Below are 8,671 nucleotides of genomic sequence, written 5' to 3'. Positions count from 1 at the left end.
TATGTGGCACCCATGTGGCCTACACTCATACACATATACAAATAAAAACAAATCTTTAAAAAGTAAAATAAAATAAAAGCATTCATTGCCCACCCCGTGTGTAACTTAACATCCTTTGACTGTCGGTAAAACCTTTAAAATGCATTCTTTAAGACCACTAGCTTCTGGGCTGGAAAGATGGCTGCTCTTCCAGAGGACCCGGGTTCAATTCCCGGCACCCACATGCAGCTCACAACTGTCTGTTACTACAGTTCCAAGGGATCCAACACCCTCACACCAACATGAATGTGGACAAAACACCGATGCACATAAAATAAAATTAAACACAATATTAAAAAAAAAAAGACTATTAGTTTCTAAGCTGGGCTATCAGAACTCTGGAGTTTGAGGCCAACCTGATTTACAGACTGAGTTCTAGGGCTACACAGAAAAACCTTGTCTCAAAAAGCCAAAAAAAGGGAAAAAAAGAAAGAAAAAGAAAAAAAAAGAAGAAAAGGAAAAGGAAAAAAGAGACCACTAGCTTCCACGAACCCCAAAGCAGGCAGCACTGAGACTCACAACAGTTCTCGTGCTTTGCCGCAGCCTGCCTGCCTGTGCTCCCACCTGTATACCTGGTGAACGTCTTGATTGATGACTTCCTTTGTTTTGTAACTAATCAAATCTCATGCAACCGCTCCCACAGTGGATATTATCCTGGGCCATAGCCACTCACATTTAGCTCAAAATAAACCATCTTACTCCCTTTGAGGAGAGATCTGTGCTCTGTGCCAACACTCCACACCGGTGTGGTACCTGTTTTTCCTTCCAGAGTGGGATTGTCAATGCCATTCACAGAGTGCTCTAGCATCACCAGGCAGGAAGCAGCCGGAGATCGTGGGCTGCATACCCTGAGCGAATACCACGTGCTTCCCAGGAAACCTCCAGGTGAGTCAGACCCTCCAAGGAGTCCCTACCCTCTGTCTAGCAGTGAGCCAGAAGGAAGAGAATGACCCGGTCCCAAGGGACGATAGCAGCATCAGTGGCCACATCTCAGATCTCTTCTTTTGGGCCGTTCACACCGTCTCTTGACACATCACACAGTTGGGGCCAGTGTATCTCAACAGGACAGGCACCTGCCAGTCACAGCTGAGATAAATACTGCTGACTGCGTGAAATACAGCTCTCACCTGTGAGGCCTGCCTCCCTGGGTCACTGAGCGGGGCAGGTGCTGGGGCAGCATTGAGAAAGGCTTCTCGGGGGTGGTGACATTTGATCAGGCCTTGAAGGAAGACTACGAGTTTGCCAGTTGAAGGGCCAAGTTGGGGGAGGCTTTGCAGGTAGGAGAAATAGAATAAGATGAGGTCTGGAGGAGCAAGAAAAGACAGGAAGTCAGGGTGGGCAGTGCAGGGCCGATCAATGCAGCGTGTGGTTGTAGGAAACCAAAAGAGAAAAGGAGTGTGGGATTTAAATGAGAAGTTTCCAGAAAACAAGTCTAAAAGACTTGGTATTTAGCCAATGGGCTCAATCTGTGGCCCTTGCTGTGAAAGCAGTCCAATACAGAATCATAAACTCACTTAAAACAGTATGAGGTGATGGGGAGAGGTTCCGGTAGGCAGGTGTCGCCACACAAGCACGAGGACCTGAGTGTTGTAGAATATTAGTTGAAGGTGTGTTACATTTGTTTGTGCCATGGAACATTTGTTTAATGATGCAAAGATGTGTTGGACTCTTTTATGTTGCATTTGTTTAACTCTGTGAAGCTGTGCTACTGTGCCTGTCTAAAACACCTGATTGGTCTAATAAAGAGCTGAATGGCCAATAGGTAGGCAGGAGAGAGGGTAGGCGGGACTCTAGGCAGAGAGATTAGGAGGAGAGATCTGGGAAGAGAGATTGAGGAGCAAGAAAAGGAGGAGAGGAGGACTTCAGGGGCCAGCCACCCAGCTACACAGCAAGACACGGAGTAAGAAGTACAGAAAGGTATATGGAACAGAGAAAGATAAAAGCCCAGAGGCAAAAGTTAGACGGGATAATTTAAGTTAAGAAAAGCTGGCTAGAAACAGCCAAGCTAAGACTGCTAAGGCCGGGCATTCATAAGTAAGAATAAGCCTCCAGGACTGGAGAGATGTCTCAATGGTTTAAAGTACTAACTGCTCTTCCAGAGTACCCAGGTTCAATTCCCAGCAACTACAAGGCAGCTCACAATTGTCTTTAACTCCAATTCTAGGGGACCTCACACAGACATACACGCAGGCAAAACACCAATGCACATAAAATAAAAACATTATTAAAAAAAAAGAAGAAGCCTCCATGTGTGTATTTATTTGGGAGCTGGGTGGTGGGCCCCCAAAGAGCCAAAAGAGTAAAAAAAACAACAACAAACCAACATCATCTGGGTTCAGTCCCCAGCATCTTATAAAGAGCCAGGCATGAGCTTGGGCAGTGGTGGCGCACGCCTTTAATCCCAGCACTTGGGAGGTAGAGGCAGGGGGATCTCTGAGTTGGAGACCATCCTTTCTTCAAAAACCAAATAAAAAAGACAGGCATGTCAGAGCTCACCTGTCATTCCAGTACCGGGAGACAGAAGCTAGATGATGCCCGGAGCTCCCTGGTCAGCCAGTCTAGCCAAATCAGTAAACTCCAGGCTCCGGGAGAGAGTCTGTCTCAATGAATAAGGTGAAGGCCTGGAGAGATGGCACATCGGATGAGGAGGGCACTTGCAGCCAAGCCTGATAGCCTGAGTTCAATCCCCAGGACCCCGTGGTGGTAGGAGAGAGCTGACTCCTCCACTCACACACCATTACATACACTCACCACCTCCACAATACAATAAATCATAAATAATTTTTAAGAAAAATTTTGAGAAATGGATGAAGACACCTGGCATCAACCATGTGAACACACAAACACAAAAATGTTGATTTTTTTTTCGTGGCCATTTTTTTGGTAATTTGAATGTGCAGTTCTTGAGCACAAACTGTCGATACCACACCGTGTTGCAGTTTGGAGGAGGTGCATGTGGCCTGCGGACTTTGCAAATGTGGAGAGTTCCTAGAAATCCAACTGTAGATCGAGGTAGAAAACACACAAAGCTACTCTGATCTCCAAGTCCCTCAGCAATGTGCTGCCTGCCAGCCATCTGGGGAGGAGGTTTTTGAAATGTTTCTAGCTGGGCATAGTGGGGTACACCTTTAGTCTCGCTCTTGGGAGGCAGAGGCAGGCAGATCTCTCTGAGTTTGAGGCCAGCCTGCTCTATGGACTGAGTTCCAGGACAGCCAAGGATACTCAGAGACATCCTGTCTTGAAACCAATCCAAAACAACCAACTAACCAAACAAGCAAACAAAACACACACAAAAAAAGGAAGAAAGAAAGAAGGAAAGGAAGGAAGAAAGGAAGGAAGGAAGGAAGGAAGAAAAAGAAAGAAAAAAGAAAGATATATTTTTTTTGGTTTTTTGAGACAGGGTTTTTCTGTGTAGCTTTGCGCCTTTCCTGGAACTCACTTGGTAGTCCAGGCTGGCCTCGAACTCACAGAAATCCACCTGTCTCTGCCTCCCGAGTGCTGGGATTAAAGGCGTGCGCCACCACCGCCCGGCCTTTTTTTATTTGTTTGTTTGTTTTTTGTTTTGTTTTTTTTTGAAGAAAGAATATTTTTATAAAATATGTGGAAAATTAATTGGGGGGACCCCTCACCCAAAGCCTAATGTTTTCATTATGAGACTTGGTAGACATCAAATCCTCCCCCACCTGCTCACACATTCTCGATCTCAGGCTTGTCCTTGCTCTGCAAGGCAGGCTGTCTAGGCTCTCTTCTTGGATGTACAGGGCTCTCGGGTCACAGCCAGGTGCTTTGAACAGCTTCCACAGCACAGGCAGAGAGCCTGCTCAGAGGAGGCAAGCGGCCTGCCCGAGGTGGCACAGCTGGAGACAGCTGGTGAGTGAGAGGGGCTGAGCCCCAAAGCCTTGCTGAGTCTCTGGAGGCCCCAGCCTTGGTTTTCTTCCTCCTCTTTGCGAAAGGTCAAGGGCCCCGTAGATGGCACAGGGTGGGGTGTGTGTGTGTGTGTGTGTGTGTGTGTGTGTGTGTGTGTGTGTGTTAGAGGTAATTTAAGATGATCAATTTAAGACGACTTCCTGCAAGGGGGTGGCAGAGGCCGCCAGCCTCCCATCTCTGACGCCAGTCAGTGCTCAGTTTCTCAGTGTGGCCTCCAGGGAGGGCCAGAGAAGGAGGGCAGGAAGAGGCAGGGGACTCATCAGTCGCTGGCAATTACAGTGCTTTGTCATTCTTAATTAGCTCAGTTGCTCTGCAGCCTTAGATCTCCCAGGCTGCCCACGCTGGGAGGAGACAGCTGCAGGGTACACTGGGGACAGCAAGTGGGGTGGGTGGGGCGGGGTTCCTCAGGAGTACTTCTCCAGGGCCCTCAGGCTCTGAGAGACCCCCACCTTAGAGACACATCAGAGAACAGAAAAACAGAAAGGATGTCCTTGGCTAGGTTGTGGGCACCTCCAGGCTCTCCCCGGTGGCTCCAGGGGACCCTGGGAGCATGAGGACTTCCAGTTTCCTGCTCTCGTGTTGGGAACTGCCCACAGCTCGCTGCTAATTTAAGGTGACAAGCATGGCTGTTGACTGGGCACCTGCTTCATGCCCCAGAAGTCTCACAAAGCCTTCGAAGGTGGCCCTGAGCCCACTGTACTGACAGGAAAACTGAGGCACTGGTAGTTTGAGGTGGCACATACATAAATGAAGGATTTGGTTGAAGAGCCAAGGCTTGTAGAATTCCAAGGCCCAAGAGATGCTGTCCGTATATGTATATGTGTACAAGCATGTGTAAATGTGTATGTGTGCACATATGTGCATGTCTTAGGGCAAGAACAGTGGTATAGCTGGGGTGGTGGTGGCACATGCCTTTAATCCCAGCACTTGGGAGGCAGAGACAGGCGGATCTCTATGAATTCAAGGCCAGCCTGGTCTACAGAGTGAGATCCAGGACAGCTAGGACTGTTACACAGGGAAACTCTGTCTCAGAAAACAGAAACAACAATAATAACAAAAAACCAAAAAGAACAGTGATATAGGTATATAAGGAGAGGAGGCCATTTAGATGCTATATCATAAGTGAGGAAGCCAGGAGTAGCTGGAAGTTTCCAGAAAAGGAAGCACTGTGAGCAAGGAGGGTGGGCCAGGTGAGCAGGTTAGCAGGCAGGCTAAAGGCCAGAGCTGTGTAAAGACAGGATTCCCCCCCTCTCCCCGTGGACTACCGGCTTTCCAGTCACTCAGATCCCCTGTGGTGGCTGGACTCCACCCAAACAGCGGAACTCTGGTAGCTGAAGTGAAGCCAGCTTGCTCAGGCCAAGTCAGGCTGGTTCCAGTCTCCAGAGCACTCCCTTCCCCAGAACCTGTTCAAGAACTACAACACAAGAACCCAGCCACAGAGCAGTTTTTTGTTTGTTTGTTTGCTTGTTTTTGTTTTGTTTTTTTTTTTTTTCTTTTGAGATAGTTTCTCTGTGTAACAGCTCTGGCTGTCCTGGAACTCAGTCTGTAGACCAGGCTGGCCTCTAACTCACAGAGATCCACCTGCCTCTGCCTATTGAGTGCTGGGATTAAAGGCGTGTGCCACCACCACTATCTGGCTCAGTTTGACATTTTTGAGTAAACCGAGGCCCGCACTATTTAAACATTTTGCCAAAGGTCAAGCTCACACTGGTGTCTTCCAGGCTAATCTGCTCTGTCCAGGTGATGGAGGAACAGCAGGTGGAGGGCCGACTCGGGGAGCAAGAAGATGAAAGTTTTTATTACATTTTACTTATTCATGTTCCTGGGGGGCAGCGTGTGCACAACGTGGTGTGGATATGGAGGTCAGAGGAAAACTTTGAAAAGCGGATTCTTTCCTTCTAGTATGTGGGTTCTAGGGGTTGAGCAGGGCCGCTGGCTTCTCACCCAGACCTCTGCCTCTGTCTCAGTCTCTGCACAGAGAGGCTAATGGCCCATCCAGTTTGACCCCTGCTGTCTCACCAGGGGTCCTTGTGAGAACTCCAGAGGAGAGAAGAAGCCATTTGACTAAAGCAGGAAGCTGCCTACTCCCCGTGAGAGCATCCCCTTTCCACTTCATTGATTTTTATTACTGAGGGCTTACAGTCATTGTAGAAGTGTTTGTAAAACTAAAACAGATTAAAAAAAAAACAAACAGAGAGTACTCGGCATGGTGGCACATGCTTTTAAACCCAGCACTTAGGAGGCAGAGGCGGGTGGATTTCTATAATTTCAAGGCAAGCCTGGTCTACATAGTGAGTTCGAGGATAGTCAGAGCTACATAGAACCTGTCTCAAAAAATATAAATTAAAACAAAACAAAACCCCCCAAAACAGAGGTCTAGGGATAGGTGGTAAGATAGATGTTTGCCTTAGCATGCATGAGGCTCCAGGCTCAATCCACAGCACCACATACACCTAGTGTGCGGGCCATGCCATGTAAGTCCACTTGGGAGGTGGATGCAGGAGAATTAAGGTCTTCATTAGGCTAGGTAGTGAACTGGAAGCCAGTAGGGAGCTCCATGAAACCCTATCTAAAAACAAACAACAGCAATAAAACCCCCAAACCGAAAAAAACACCTGAATACCTTGTCTTGAGTACTGAGTATGATTTCCCTGCTCCTGTCCTGGAGTTTTAAGCATCCCAGAATTTCAGATGGAAGGCCGAGAGCCCTGACTGCGGTCCTAGCCTGCTGTGTGACCTTGGGCAAGTTCCTGCTCCTCTCTGGGCCTTAGCCTCCTCACCTGTGAAATGAGGCTTTGGGCACAGTGACGGCGCTGGAGACCTCTCGCAGCTCTGACCTTCTGTCTCTACTTCTCTTTCTGGGAGCAGCAGAAGGGCCCCCAGCAGCCTGCCCCTCTGCAGGGGATGCATGCCTGACAGCTCCCAGCAAGTCACCTCCGGAAGGACGCGAAGATGCTAAACAGTCTTTGCTGCCCACACAGGGTTCCCAGGCAGGCCTGATTACCCAGTCCATATGTCTCCCTTATCAGCCAGACACCACTGCTGCTCTTGGGCTCATGGCTCTGGTTGCTGTTTTCTCTCCAGGCTCCCCAAATCTCTCCGCTGTTCTAGGATCTAGCTGGCCCAGGACAAGAAAGCTAGGGTCTCAGCTGGGTCACTTCCCTACCCACTGCCGCAGCCTTCTGAGGGGACAGATGATGTAGTGTGGTAGAAACTAGACTATCGAGAGGGGAAGAGGAGGGTTGGGCCGTCCTTCCTGCTGACAGGCCTTCCATCTCCTCTTATACCTTCCTTAGGCACCTGGGGTCAGAAATGAATAAAAAGAAAAATCTTTGTGCCCTTGAGGATATGACTTCTAATTCAGAGGGAATAACGGGACAGCATTACAATGCTCCAAGTTCAACGCTGTGGGAGCCCATAGGGAGAAATCTAACCCAGGAGTGGTGATCCAGGAGGGCTTCCTGAAGGAAGCGGATGGATTCCTGAGGGCAGCATTTAACTTCTCTAACTCCAGTCCCACAGGACAGCCCTGTGGAAAAGATCTTACTTTCTGCCTCCTTCACAGATGAAGCCCAGAACGGCCAGACCATGACCATGACCACCACAAGGACCACTGGCCTCTCACTGAGGCTTCTAACTCTTGGACAGCGTCAGGTGTGTCTCCTGCTGTAAGGGAGGCTGTGGCCGGCTGCACTGTGCACTCAAGCTGAGCTGTTGGAACAGACGGTTTAGAAAGAGTGGAATTGGGAGTCAGGCACACAAGAGACACAGTCTGCCTGTCTCCCAGCCAGGAGAGGCCTGCGGGCTTCTCAAACTAGCCAGAGGTCACAGCTGTGAGGCTGAGGCATGGCTTCTGGAAGCCAGGTAGTGAGCCCCTGCCTTGGATGTCCTCTGCCTGGGACTTCTTTGGGCACAGTCTGACCCAAGGCCCAGGGTTTTATGGTTAGATCTAATTCTTTGTATTTTGGGTTTTTTGAGACAAGGTTTTTACTTTGTACCCCTGGATGCCTTGGAACTTGCAGGAATCCTCCTGCCTCAGCTCCTGCTCCCTAAGTGCTAGGATTACAGGTATGAGCCATCATGGCTGGCTCTAGAGTTATTCTAGCTTCCTGGAGTTGGAACAGGTGTGCTGCTTTGGAAGCAGATCAGGGATGGAGCAAGGTTATAGTTTCTGCCCAGGCAGGTGGGGCGGTTTTCTAGAGATAGGTTCATGCTTCATTTGACAAGTAACATGACTCAGAGAAGAGAAGGACAGCCTGGGGTCACACAGCAAGCCTGAGTCAGAGGCCAACGCTCCAGTGTCTCTGAGACTATAGGGAGGGGACAGCTAAGAAAGCTGCTAAAGGTGCCTACTATACACTTCCGTTCCTTCCCAGCAAAATTCACAGCCTTCATTCTCTCGTTGGAAGCCTCATTTGCTTTGGTGAGCCTCTCCCTCACATTTATTTAAATTATTTACATTTGTTTTGTGTATGTATACAATGGGGGAGGGCACGCGGGTGCCACAGTTAGCCCCTGGAGGTCAGAGGACACTCGCAGCGGTTGGTTCTCTTCTACCGCGTGGTCTTTGGGAATCACTATCAAGCTTGGAGCATGTGCCTTTATCCACTGAGCCAGCTCATTCCTATCAACCACTTTTATTTTTGAACAAGACCCTTGGCGACTCTAGCCCTCACTCTCCCCATCTGTGTAATGGTCTCCAGGT

This window comes from Peromyscus eremicus, chromosome 2 (assembly GCF_949786415.1).
Source record: "Peromyscus eremicus chromosome 2, PerEre_H2_v1, whole genome shotgun sequence".
Taxonomy (NCBI): domain Eukaryota; kingdom Metazoa; phylum Chordata; class Mammalia; order Rodentia; family Cricetidae; genus Peromyscus; species Peromyscus eremicus.
This window is presented reverse-complemented; position numbering follows the sequence as displayed.